Here is a 14,569-nt window from a genome sequence, read left to right on the forward strand (position 1 = left end):
ATAATATTTTCATATATAATATTAATGTATTCATCTTACTCCAATGTAGTCATAAAATAGAAATTTAATCCATTTTGCAGAGGAGAAGGCCCAGAATGGCAAAATCTCCTGGGACCTGGAAAAGTTGTAATGCAGCCCTGCTTCAACAGCATCTATTCAATTTTTTCAGGTATGTTCTACAATGAAAGTCTGCACCTAGGTAACATTCTCCTCCTAGGGCTGGAAAACGGGGATCTAGCAAGCCCCATCCACTAGGATCCCTTGAGAAGGCCAGTAGCCGAGGCAAGGGGAGGACTCGGCAGCACCTGTGAGCAGAGCAGATGCAAGTTGGCAAAAGCAGGAAGGAACACACAGGCACGTGGCACCCAGCCTTCCAGCCCCAATTCTGACACAGTACACTCTAGGTTCCATGTGGATTCCTTCGGGGGTGAGGCAAGGGAGATATGCTTACATTGGCAAATACACATATTTTTAATACCTTTATAAAATACACTTGCCCTTAAAGAAAGCCATGGAGCTTGGACTTTTGGTACTTGTGGTCAACTGAATGCTGGTGCTCAAAGACATCCAAGTGCTAATCCCTGGAACCTGTGAATGGTCTTAAATGGCAAACAGGCTCTTTGCAGATGTGATGCAGGATCCTGAGTTGGGGAGAGCAGATTGGACGATCTGGTGGATCCAATGTGTTCACAAGGGTCCTTATAAGAGGAATAAAGAAGATCAGGGTCTGTAGCAGGAGATGTGATGCTGGAAGTAGGAGGTTGGAGGGATGTGAAGAGGGGGCCACAAGCCAGGGAATGCCAATGGCCTCCCGAAGTTGAAAGAAGTAACGAAAGGACTCTCCCTTGGTCACTCCAGAAGGATCCAGCCCTGCCAACGATTTTATCCCCGTAAGACTTATTTCGGACTTTTGAAACCCAGAATGTTAAGGGAATAAATCTGTGTTGCTTTAAAACACCAAGCTTGTCATGACTTTTTATAGCAGCAACAGGAAAATAAGACAGTACTTTTCAGCTTCAGGCTAAATCTGGGACCGTACTTCATTCTTCCTGAATGTAAATGAAAGTTTGCAAACATTCCATTCCTTCTGTCCTTCCTTGCCCAGCCTATGTGATCACAAAGTCCTCTAGGACAGCATTTTTTCTCTAAAGCTGTTTTTCTTTCCCTCAAGTCCAAGGCATCAGGAAGGTTACATCATCTCCCAATAACAATGAATACTCTCAAATGAATGTTGATTCAGGGCCAGCCACTCTGCCAAGAGCATCACAAGAATTTTCCACTTGGTCCTCAATACTTCCAATGTGGTAGGTATTATTACTCCCATTTTGCGACTAACGACAATGAGGGTAGGCAGTCTGCCCAGGTTCACACAGCTAGTAAGAGTTACTCCACAACTGGGCTCCAAATCTCTGTATCACATCACCTGGGGCCCCTGCCTTGACACAGTCCAGAAGATTCTGTCTTCCTCCAGGAATGGACAGTCCCTGGGGTATATAAGCATCTTAGTAGAAACTGTTAGTCTATATGCCCCATGCCCACACCTACCACTACCACAAATTTTCTCAGTCTATCCTCAGTTAGAATTGGACCCTTGGTAATGTCTTGGCTTTCTGAGAGGTCTTTTTTGGGGCCCCGTTCTGACCTCCTTAAGCATACTGACTAAGAAGAACTATTTTATCAAATGTTTCTTCTGATGTTGCTGATTCTATGAATTCTGAAGAGCTCAGATAGGGAGAGGGAATGGATGCAGGTAGTTAGCTCAGCCCTAAAGGATTCATTCCCTTAAAGTTTCTCCCTGACTCTCTCTACAAAGGGACAAAGGACTCAGTCCAGAGGACCCTTCTGAATTCCAGTTCAGAGGGCTCCCTTCCTGGGTCAAGAAAGTGGTATAGTCACCTCCTAATTACCCCATGGGTGAGGGAGACATTCCCACCCTGAGGTTATGAATGTTGCCAACTGCACAACCTGGGACAGTGGACAGAGGACATTGAGAGCAGTTTAACAGTCACGTATTCTCATAGCCAGGGGCAAGAGGACATCGCAGGCCATATAGGGTCATAGGGGGTTGCACATAGGAAGAGGGTGAACAAGCAGGGGCTGTGGGACGCAGGCTCTGCAGTATGAGGAGGGTAGGTGAGCCCTGGTTCTCAAGGGAGGATGACATGGCTCATTTGAATCATTCCACGAGCTGACAGGAAACTGTGCTCCTCCAGCGGCACAGGAAGTACACCTGGAGCACATAATGAGGAGGCTTGGAGGGCTAGGGAAATATCTCCCCAGGAGCAGACGGAGAAGGTGGCTTATGGTTAGGATATTCGAGACCCTCCAGGGATCACCAGCTGTCATGTCAGCACAGAATAGTAAACCTTCATGTTAGTACTTAGGTCACGGGGGGATTGACCCCTGAACCTCTAGACCTCACAGAGTTGGCTACTGGTACAGTGATGCCTGAAGTGTGAAAGAATGGGAAATGGGCAGTGGGTGGATAATATTTTACATTCTGAAAAAACAATCAAGACTAATTGCTTTCATAATACAACCTACAGAATATAAAACATGACAGAACTTGACTGTGAGGATTCCGAGAAAGAAGATGACCACAGGTTCTCATGGGTGAGTTGAGCCTGAAGAGGGAAGGTGGACACTGCACTCCTCTAGGCAGCTTCCTGTCTTGGTGGTATTTGGGAGAAGGGGGTCAGCTGTGTGAAATATTTGTGATTAGCCAAATGTACAGGAAGTTCTTAAAGATTGAGAAGATGTGCTACATGGCCTGTGGCTGCCACCGGTAGGAACTGCAGGTCCTGGGGGTGGGGATGGGGTGCACAGGGACAGTGCTGCTCTTCCCAGGCTCATAGGGTGAGGGTAACCAAGAGATGGCAATAGAACCTGGTAGACAGCAACCTGTTCATCCAGTTTCCACAGAAACATACAATTACGGGCTGAACTGGGTCCCTCAAAATTCTTATAACCCCAAGCAACTCAGATGATGAATCTATTTAAATATAGAGCCTTTAGGAGGTGATTAAGTTCAAAAGAGGCCATGAAGGTGGGCCCTACTTCACTCCAACTGGTGTCCCTGTAAGAAGAGGAAACTTGGACACACAGACACCAGATAGACTGCCCCTTCAGAAAGGGCCATGTGAGGACACAGCAAGAAGGCAGCCATCTGCAAGCCAAAGAGAGAGGCCTCTGGAGAAACCAGTCCTACCAACACCTTGATCTTGGGTTTTAGCCATCAGAGCTGTGAGGAAATTCCTTCCTGTGGTGTAGACCCCGTCTGTGGCATCTAGTTATGGCAGCCCTAGCAAACTCATGCAGCGTCCACACTGACATCCAATAAGGCATCAAGCAAACATCCCACAAGTCTCTCTCATCTCCAGCTCTGTCCGGACCACCATGAAGCTTTGCCTCTAAGCCTCCCCACATGGAAGATCCTTGTCTCCATTCTCGTCCAGGAAAACCCCAGTTCTTCCTGAGGACCCAGTCCCAATGTCCCCTCCTGGTTTTCCCAGGAGGAGTCATTTTCTCTACCCCTCATCCCCATTATGCTCTGTGCTGATCTGTCACAGCACTGACCCACACTGCAGAAGACTTGACCTGTTCACGCGCCCTCACTCAGCCCTTAGAGCCCTCACGGACAGTGCCGTGTGCTGATCTCTCCGCAGCCCAGCACCAGCCAGTGTCCACCTCAGAACAGGCCTCGGTGAGTGTTGACTACTGCCCAGGGTGGGCAAGTTCTGGGTCAAAGCTTGTGAGAAGAAAAAGACATCAACAGAGTAAGGAGGAGTCTTTCTGGATGTAAAAAGATGTGAACAACCCAAATGTCCTGGGCCTTAGCATGTATTGTGGTAATTCAGGGCATGTTGCTCTCAGCCAATGTCCCCAGCTTGCACAGGAGATGGGCCTTGTGGACTGACCCCCTCCCAGAGAGGGGCAGCGTCCCTTGTATCCAGCCAGATGCTGTCTATACTGACACCCTTGTTCACCTCCAGGCTCCCCGCCTCCAGCACCACTCAGACCCTCCATTCTCGCCTCTGCAGGACCTCAGCCCTCGCTGGTGGGGCTCAGCTGGAGGCCGCCTGCTCCACTCCGCATGCACAGCTCTCAGCACACTGTCCCTCACCACCAACTGTGCCAAGGGAATGTCTGGGCATGCTATTTCCCCTAAAGCCTTTAGTACTAATGCCCCTGTCTCATTGCACCTGTAAAAGGGTGGTCATAGCTTTCTTCTATGTGTTTCTTTTCTATATTGATGAAACGTGCAGGTTTTACACTGTTTTTGAAATAAATGGAACATAAATTGTCTCACATTTACTTAAAACTAAAGTCATTTGATGGTAAGTTCAGGAGGTAGGGGATGAGGCTGGGAAGAGAGAAATATTTTCTCTCAGCTTTCCCACCTTTGTTTCTATCCGTAGGAGGCAAAAAAAAGCTCTGTCACCTCTATTCCAATCCTTAAAAGGTGATCAGCATAGGGTTCCCCACTGTCCCTTTGTTTCATGTGAGTCTGTCTCACCTCTCCCTCCCTACAAGGTACTGTCATAGAGAGGATTGAACCACCTGGTGACTTCAAGTTCCTTCAAGAGACAATCACAGAGATTTCAGAAGCCAGCACTTATGGAACTTTTGTGTGTAAATGAAACATGAATGATCCAGTTATAAGAACCCAATAGGAATAATCTCCCTGTTCTTCAAACTGCCCTCTGTGGGAGACATATGGCAGCTCTCGTCTTCTCATTTTGTTGGGAAGGGCTCAGTTCTCGCTGCCTCTGGGGATTCTCAAAGGCTTTCCCCCTGTGGTCTTATTACACAGCACGTTTAGTTCACCAGCCCCTTCCCAGTTCTGTTTCATTTCCTATTAGAAGATTCATGAAAGAAGCAGTGTGGTGTTGCATTCAGGACTCAGGTTCTAGAGGAGACGTGCCCAGGTCCAATCATGTTGCTGCCGACATTCACTTGTGACTTTGTTACCGAACTCAGTGGGTTCATCCCTCAGTGAGTATGGAGCCGAAAGGCACAGCCAAGGCAGAAGTAGGTGAGGAAAAGATTTATTGCTTGCACAAGCAACAGAGAACACAGGGATATCTCACAGCAGTGTCTCTCCAAACTAAGTGCTGGTGGAGACTTTATACCCAAGAGAGCAGAGTATAACAGGTTTATTTGTAACAAGTGTGTAACTGTGCTTATTCAAGGTGCCTGCGAGGCAGGTACACATGCTGATACATACATCACAGGATCTGAAAGCAGCTGCTCGGACCCTCCCAGAGGGGGAGAATTTAAGATGTTAATGAGTTTAAGGTAAAGTAAGGACACTTGGAGAGGGAACACTTTGCAGGGGTCTTGCTACAAACGTGAGTTTCTCTGCAAGATAGCAACATCTGCAAAGCAGAGACTTCAATTTCTGCAAAACAGAACACATAGCTTCTTCCTGTCTGAAAACCCTTTGACAGACCATGTTAGTTGTTGATCAGATCCTCAGTAACCCTTTCTTTACCTGATTCTCTAGTCACAACTTTGAACAAGCTCTTCAATCTCTCTGCTTCAAGAGTAACAGGAGCATAACAAAACCTACCCAGTGGCAACATTATGAAGATAATATGAGATGGTGCCTGCCACACGTAAGTGCTGGTCAAAAGTCAGCCACTAGGTGCTGACGTTATGCAAAAGATCTTTACCAAGGCAAAGGGCCATCTATTCCAATTCTTAGCCTTCAGCAGCACTAAACAATCACACACACAAGTAAATAAATAAATAGAAATGGAGAAAAGTTTCACATGTTAGCTGTGCCTTCATCTTCAGGTTTCTGTTTCCTGAAAAAACAAAGTGAGGCATGTGGGACAACAGACAACTGCTGTTTGGTGACAACTACTGTGTGTGTGGTGCCTAACTCACATCTGTGATAACGAGAGAGCTTGTCCAGGGGAGTGACCTGGGGTCTCATCTAGGGATCCCTCAGGAGATATGAAATAGCTGCGCATCTTCACTTCCAGGGGCCATGTGGGTCTGCAGCTCAGCCTCCCGAGGTCGGAGCTGTGAGGATTTCTATTCTCTGCTCCATCCAGATGGGAGCAGTCAACCTTCCTATCAATCTCCTTGTCCTCCTCCCACATTACCCTCAGTGACCTGAGAAGTCACGGCTCGGGGCAGGTGGAGTAGGCTTAGTTCTCACGCAGTCACAACAAACTGAAGCAAGTCTGCGCCCTGCATGCAGCCTCTGCAGCTGAAGGCACAGGATCCGCCAGGCCCGTTGATCAGCAGCGCCTGTGGCACTGCGCTGGGCAGACCATCTGCTCACATCACTTTTCAGAGGATTTTCCTCCTTCCTGTGGGGGCTGCTTGGGCATTTTGACCTGGAAGGCCCTGCTCTCAGGTTGTTGGGAGACTTCCTCTTGGCCCCCTTCACCTCTCTGCTTCAGACACCTGCCAGTTCTGCATCCTCTTTGTAGAGAAGTACCGCTCAACTCTAAATCTTCCTCTGCAGTCCTGGCATGTACCTCCTCAGGAAACAGCCATTTCTGTGACATCTGTCCTTCAGCAGGAGCTGCCTGGATGGGCGTCCGTTGTCCACGGGACTCTGTTTCTGCAGGTGGAGCCAGTTGGGAACCACAGACTAGTCCAGGTGCCTCTGCCCTGGTCCTGCTCTCCCCTTCCCAGGAAGCCCCCTGTCTATTTGGAAATTCTGCATCCGTGCATGTGGGTGTAGGCAGCACTTACTTTCTCTCTCGTGGTCTCTCTTGGTTTCAAAGTTCTACCTTCCCCTGGACTCGTGACCTCACAGCTTCTCACCTTCCACAGCTTCCCTCACACCTGTGCTCACACCCACCCCACAGGAACTTACTCCCTTTTCTAAATTCATCTTTTCCTCCAAAATAACAAGAGGCATTTGTGTGCACAGGGGTTTTGAGAGTCTGGGGGTTTACTGGGGCTTTTATGCCACCAGGTTTTTGACTGCTGTCTTAGTCAGCTCAGGCTGTTGTGACAAAATGCCTTACACTGGGAGGCTTAACCAACACAAATTTATTGCTCTCGTTTCTGGAGGCTGGCAGTCTAAGATCAGGGTGCCAGCACAGTCAGGTGCTGCAGAGTGTCCTTCCCCAGGTTGTAGATTCTCCTTGTGTCCCACCCAGGCGGGGGGGGGGGGGCTCTGGTGTCTCTCCCTCCTCCTATTGGGGCACTAATCCCATCCTGCACACTCTCAGATTCCTGAACTTGGCATTGAAGCTTTACTGTGTGCCAGGCACTGTGCTGAGAACTTCGTGTGCATTGTGTCAATGAACTCTCATAACAAGCCTATGGAGTAAGTACTCCAAGAATCTTTTACAGGAAGGGAAACTGAGGCTTAGAGAAGCAGAGTAGCTTTTCTAGTCATGCAATTTTTAAACGGTAGAGCTCATACTCAGCCCAAAGTCAGTCTGTCTCCAGAGCCTTGAGCTTAGACACTGCACTATAATGCTGCCAAATCTTATCCCCAACTCACCCTTGTGAACAAATAGGACTTGTTCCTGGTTCGTACCGGAAGTTACAGAACCAAAAAATCTCAAGGTTTGCTTATATTTCTTACACGAAATTTAAAAATAGAGGATTAGACGTGGTCTTCTCAATGGTAAATTATCTTCTCACAACTAACCAAGCACTCAAAGACAATAAAAACTAATAAAGAAGTGGCAACTCTCTTAATTGTGGGTCGTGTCTTATTCTCCTCCAGAAAATCCCCCAACTTGTCCAATATATTCCACTCACAACCCCTGTGCCCTTAAACCATTCTTCAGCTGTCTCTGGTGCTCAGGCCTCCTGACAGTCTCATCAGAGTTAAGGGAGAGAGGCGATGTTGACCCTACCCTCATCTTGTACAAGCCAAATGAACCTATACTTTCAGTCTCACATCTTTCAAATTTCTTTCCCGGAACTCTTCTGGTCACACTTGGTCACATCAGCCTTGGGGCACCAAACCACTAGAAATTCCAGTGCATAGGAAGACTTCTAGGGAGACTCTTTGGGTGTCCTTTAGCAGAAACTGCAGTGTAACATCTGCAGAAGAATCTGGTCATAATGAGGTTGTTTAGAAATACCAGGACCTGGAAGAAGAGCCTAAGGAGAGGACCTCAGGGCTTATGGGCAGTCAGTGCGGATGGGCAAAGCGAGCTGAACTGATGAACTACCCACCCACCTCCTATCCCAGCTGCTCAGTCCACCATGACCCAGCAAGGAAAGAAAACAGGACAAGAGTAGCTCTCTGGTTCCACTGCCCCTTGTGCATGCCCTTCTCCCCACCTTCTTCCTTTCATGTTCACCAGGGAATACCGTAACCAGGAGATGCTACCGAGTAGTGGCTGGGCAAAAGGCTCGTATTTCCCAAACTTCACAGTCTTATTCTCCATCACTTCACCCTTTCCCTTTTTAGGCAATGTTCCCATCCATTGTATCCACAAATTATGCATTCTGGGAAGGGCAATGGGAAGACAATCTATGTCTCTGTATAGATTGATATATTCACTGATCCTTCATACACACTACTTTCCCTCAGTCAGTCCCTTCCCATCCCTCAGCTGGAGCTTCTCTTCCAAGGATTCTTATCTGCTAAAATAGTTTAGGGCTCTGGACTGGCTTTTAATAAGACAGCACTTTTTCCTCTAATGCTCATATTGGCTTTCCCCTGGGGCCACTGGAAGAGATAAAATCTATCTTCTCTGTTCCCTGCCCCCCAGGATGACATCAACTTCTCTCTGCTCATGGTTCTCAGGAACACGCTAATTTGACTCCTTCTCCTCTCCCCCGTCAATGCAAGCTGCCTGGAGAGTGCTGGAGACATGACACACCCTCCAAACTCACAGACCTCCCATGGAGCTGATCCTCTGTTTCCTGGGGCCACACCCTTTGGTTTTCTCTCAACTCTCAGAACATATACACACAGTCAACACTGAGAACATCACAACTTCATTATTTATATCCTGCTTTGCTAACTGTTAATTTTCCAAAAGTCATTGTCATGTGTGGTAATGCGAAAAGCTTTATCCAGAAAACCTCCAACTCTGTGAGCTTGGTGTTTACCTCCGTAAGCTTCAGTTTCCTCATCAGTACAGAGCAGGTTCACTGGATGACATCTAAGGCCCCTTCACCTAAAGTCATTTCAGATGCTGACACAGACTTTGAACTGTTGAGGTGCTGCCCATCCTTCATCTCTTTGTCCCACACAGCACCAAGAGCACTCTAAGGCAGGGATTGGCACCTGTGGCCTCAAGGACAAGTCCAGCCCCCTGCCTGCTTTTGGATGCTCCATGACCTAAGGGTGGATTTACATTTTTTAAAGGTTGAAAAAATTCAGTAGAAGAATAATATTTGGTGACATGTGAAAACTTTATGACATTCAAATTTTATTGTCCATGAATAAAGTGTTGTTAGGACCCAGCCAAGCTCATGCATCTACATGTATTCTATGGCGGCATTTGGGCTGCAAATGGCAGAGTTGAATACATATAGTAGAGACCATATAGCCAGCAGAGCCTAAAATATTTACGCTCTGGTTCATTAGAGAGAAAGTTTTCCTATCCCAGCTCCAATCTCTACCTTTTGGAAGGGAAGGCAGTTGTGTGAACTTTGGAGACAGAGTGTCTGGGTGGGAATCTGCTTCCATTCCTTTGGGAACCTATTACACTTCTCTAGGCTTTGGTTCCCTCAACTATAAAATGGGAATAATAATAGTAGCTCCCTCACAGAGCTGTGAGAGTCAAACGATACAATGCATGCAAAAGTACTGCTTTTGATCTATGCAATTTATGATATTGTTGGTGTTACTATTGGCTACTTCACCTGAAGATACAAATGCCAAGAGCAGACACAATCGCAAGAACTGGATACGTTTTACTGAGATTGAACCACTTTGCTAACAAAATGCAGCTTGGGATGGAATATGTAAATATCAGTCAAAGATAACGTGCATGAAAATTGGGTATTCATTGTGCCAGAATTAGGTCCTGTATGCACTCTACTTCTTTCTAAAGAGAATTCCACCACCCTCCTGCTCCCTTCACTCCAAGATTGTCCTGTCAAAACTCAAGCCAGTGCTTTTCTGGACCACCGCAGAAAAGAAGGTAAGATGGAATAAGAGCGGCCTGTTTTGCCCTTAAGAGGCAGAACTGAGAAGACTGAAGTAAGCAGCCTTGGGGAAAAAGGTAGCGGCATGAATGAGCTAATGGGTATAGCAGGCACTGTTGGTGCCGTGTCCACATCCTGCTCTCAGCACTCCCTCTCCATCCCAAAGGCTGCTCACAGCCAACACCTACCACTCTGTGCCTGAAACCTCATTTTTGACCATTGGAACACACGCAACCCATGCACAGGACAAGTCAGAAATGCCGTTGGGAAAGACAAGAGGCACCTTGAGTGTGCTGCAACCCATTCCTCTGTGAACAGTGGGGCACCCAGTCAGGTTTTGAAAGCCTGCCTCCCCCAGCACTCTACTCCAGCTCAAAGCATTGACAAATAGAAATGACAAGCAACAGGATATATTGGAGGAATGAGGAAGCCATTTGGTGTAAACCTAGTTCGGCCTGACTTTGTTTTTTCCAAAAGGGCCTGACCGTGGCCATTGAGCATGCATTGTATATCTGCTTTAAACATTTACTATGGCAAGAACAAATGGCCTTAAGATAAAGGTGCAACTTCCCCCCACATTGGCCTTCCTTAAGGATAAGCATCTTTCCTTAGGCCAGGAACCAATTGCTGCACTCAGCTTTGACCACCCAGCTCAAGACAACAGACTTGCTTCCTGCTGTGTCCACCGAGATAGCAGACCTACCTGCTATGTCCATCAATCACTGTGCCGACAGAGCAGTCTTAAGACTATTGTAAAAGGGATATTTCAGTCATGCGAAACATTCTCTTTGGGGGTGTATAACCACTCTGTACACCCCACTTCTTTGGTGCCCTTTCTTCCTTCGGGAAGAAAGCCCCCAGGCCATGGTCCTCACACTTTAGCTCAGAATAAACTCACCCAAATTTTCATTTATAGATTGGTTACGGATTATTTTCATTGACAGCATATACTACCCAACAACTGGGACTCATCTCCCAAAACATAGATCAGGGCAGCTGTGCACAACAGGCTGAATTTTCTCATTGGGTAAGTGCTGGAAAGGTCCAGGCTCCAGAGAAGAGCTGAGCATCAGGGAGAGATGAGGAGGCTGGAGCAGAGCGCCCTTATACACTTGGGCTTAGGAAAGAAGTCTTCAATGCCCATAGCGCTGTGGAGGGTGGTGAGTGGAAGAGGAAATTGACCTTCATGGACTGAAGGTGGGCCCTGCCCCCTACCCCTCCTGCATGTACATGGGGGACGACTCCTTCCTCTTTACAACATTGCTCAGGGCGCCTGACTTACAAACACCTTCTCCTGTTGTTTTGGAGATTGGACTTTGCAGATATGAGAGAAGGAAGCAGTTATGATGGAGCCCCTCCTGATTCCTCTTTATCCATCACCTTCAGGAATTCCTTCATCTGCCATTTAGTTACTTCCCTCTGAAAAATTCTAAGTTCCCAGTTTTCCAGTAGAAATTCTTAAAAATCTAGAAATGGACCTCTCTCTGCAGTTAATTCCAAGAGTCAGCTGTGTTTCAGAAGCTGGGCTGGGCTGATAGACAGTTTTGCTCAGTAATCTGCTCCTTCCTCCTCCTCTTCTTCCGTTCTTCTCCTTTAAAGGATCTCAGTCATATCTAAACTGCATTTCAGACCTTAATACTCTCTTTCTTCATGGCCATAATGCCCACAATCCTTCATAGGAATAGGCAAGTTTTCCAAAATTCGGCAGGAAAGTTTCAGGGAACAACTAAAAACACCTCACCCCACCATGACCGAAGGGAGTTCAGAACATACCCTCTGGTTCTTCTCAGGTGAGTGGGCAGCATTAACATGAATCTGCTTGGCTAAGAATAGGTAGGATGAGTAGCTACCCTACAGACACAAGAAAGAGGAGGACAGAGGAAATGACTGAAAGGTTTGGCAAAAAGATAACTTGAGTAAGAGAGAGGTTTTTTATGAAGCAGAATCTGGTCTTCTACCTGAAACTCATGTGACAGCACCTAGATTGACCCTCATGCCCCAAACATATACAATGCCAAACATGGCTGCCTGGCACATTCCCTCTTCCCATGAGGCTTACCTACGTTTCTGCACTTGGTGTCTGAAATTCTCCTGTACCCTGACAGGAAATCTGCTTTACCTAAGTTAACTTGAGAGGGTTTTCATTCTTTTCAATCAAACGTGCTGAGAGACAGCCGACATAGAAGGCACCTCTAGTCCCCTGGGTGCTGTTCCCACAATGACTGCTGCTCCCTGGGGAGTGGAGAGGGGGCATGGCTCTAATACCAAGCAATTCAACCAACAGATTTCAGCCCTGGATCCACTGCCTCTCCTCCTCACCCCTCCAAGTCTGTATTTCCTATAGAATGAAAATGTTTTAGGCTTTCCACAGCACTTTCTTTTTGGTAAATAAATCCTAAGTGGGGAAAGTGCTCTGAGGAAGGAGGGACATCCTGTAAAACTAGGTCCTAGGTACAGACACCCACTGACTTTTCCTCCCAGCATTTCCCGAAGAGATGAATGGATTCAATTTTCCTACGTGTTCACTTACACCACCAGGCAGCGGAAGACTGTTTCTGCAGGAGCTGCTGGGTTTTGCTATTTATTGTAGGGATTTTTTCAGCCACTGTTAGCAGCTACTTTCTCACAATTCCGAACACGAGCCCAAGTCAAAGGAGCTCAAGTGAAAGAAACAAGCAAATGGATGAATATGACAACTTGGATCAATCAAGGACAGCTTTGTCAGGAATTTCTCCTGGCCTGAGCTGGGGGTGGGAGATGGGATGCAGAAATCCAGACCGACAGAGAGGTCAGAACTTCAGGCTCTCTCACACATGGATGCCTCTGCTCTCTCATGTTTGCTTCAGTCTTCTGTCTTTGCAGATGGACTCTTTCCGATTCTCTATCACATGGATGAAGATGGCACCCCACCCCACCAGAGTTTCGTATTATAGGTCTAATCATATGAAAGAATAGGTATCTCAAATTCAATAAAATTTTCCAGGAGACAAGATTTTACTGATCCTGCTTTGGTCAAGTGTCTGCCACTGATCCAGTCAACTGAGACCAGAGGAGAGAGTCTTGGAATGGTCACATGGTTTGGCCCTTAAGGAGATGTGTCAGAACACACTCTCCCACCCAGTTCATGGTACGTTGTGAGCCTGGGCCTGACCTCCATACAGAGGCAAACATGGCCATCCTGCCACCACTACCAGGTGATAACCACTATTAGAACCAGACTTTTTCTGAGGAGGGAAAACTTCTTGAGGAAATGAAACACCCAGTAGATGAATAAAGAGTTTTGTTAGAAATGCCAGTTGACATCAGACTGAGTGGGTTTAAAATCAGTGTGTGCAGCATCTGTGCAATGATTCACAGGTAATTGAATCCACAAAGGTATCAGATACCCCCTGCTGAGCTTAATCAAGACTCAGGTGCACAGCTAATGACTCCAGCTCCACCCTCAGCATCAAAACTTCAGGAATAATTTGCATAGGCAGAGAGGAGCCCTGGGAAAAGGAAGTTTGGGGTAGGTGCCTGGGATTGTAATGAGGAAGAAAGGCAGAGAGGGAACAGTGAGTTTTCTGACTCTGTCCAACCCATGGATGATTTTGAGTTGAAGAGGTTGGATCAGAGTATGTCACCCCAAAATATGCCACTTTGACGGAAGGATTATTTTGAGATGAAGGCAGTTTGGAAGAAGCAGATACAAGAAAAAGTCTCTGGCCTCACCCTCTCTCCCAGGGAGGGCAGGAGGATGCTTAATCATCAGAGGCAACTCTAGATTCTTTTCTGCCCAGAGAAATCTACATAAAACAATCTTACTGAGCAGGACTTATCTTACATTAGTTTCCACATATTATTACTTACCCGTAATTTGTCATCCCTAAAAGCCTACACTCCTCTTCTCTTGTCACTCTCTACAAAATTATCGTTCTTGATTAAGATGTTACATAAGCCGAGGTTCTAATCAGTGCTTTGAGTTACCCATGACTGAGTACTCCCATATGTATGTGCGATGCTGTCATCATTACACTTCTATTTTTCTCTTGTGGATCAGTCCTCTGTCACTCTAATTTACAAGGTCTCAGCCAGAGAAACAGGTGGGCGGGGGGGGGGGGGGGGGGGGAGATGTTTCCTCGCCTACAGAGTCCTGTAATGAAAGCAACTATAGGCGAAAGCTGACAGAGGCTTTTTTGACAAAGTGATGAGTGGGAAGGACAGGAATGGCAGATGGAGATGAACCACCAACAGTCTACTTGGTCCCTTAAGGACAGCATGTGATGGAGAATCATGGAGGCCAGTACCTCTCTTGAGGGCTGGCTGCTCTGGGAGGAGGACATGACATCACTGACAGGCATGCTGGGGTTCTCAGGGAAGTCCCCACAGGAAAGAGAGCACTGAGACCCCTGGAACAGCACTGAGGGAAACAACATGGAAACTGGAGGAGAAGAAGAGCACTGGATGCCACAAACTGGCCGGTAAGCATGTGTGGGAC

The sequence above is a fragment of the Equus asinus genome, chromosome 20 (genome assembly GCF_041296235.1).
Source record: "Equus asinus isolate D_3611 breed Donkey chromosome 20, EquAss-T2T_v2, whole genome shotgun sequence".
NCBI lineage: Eukaryota > Metazoa > Chordata > Mammalia > Perissodactyla > Equidae > Equus > Equus asinus.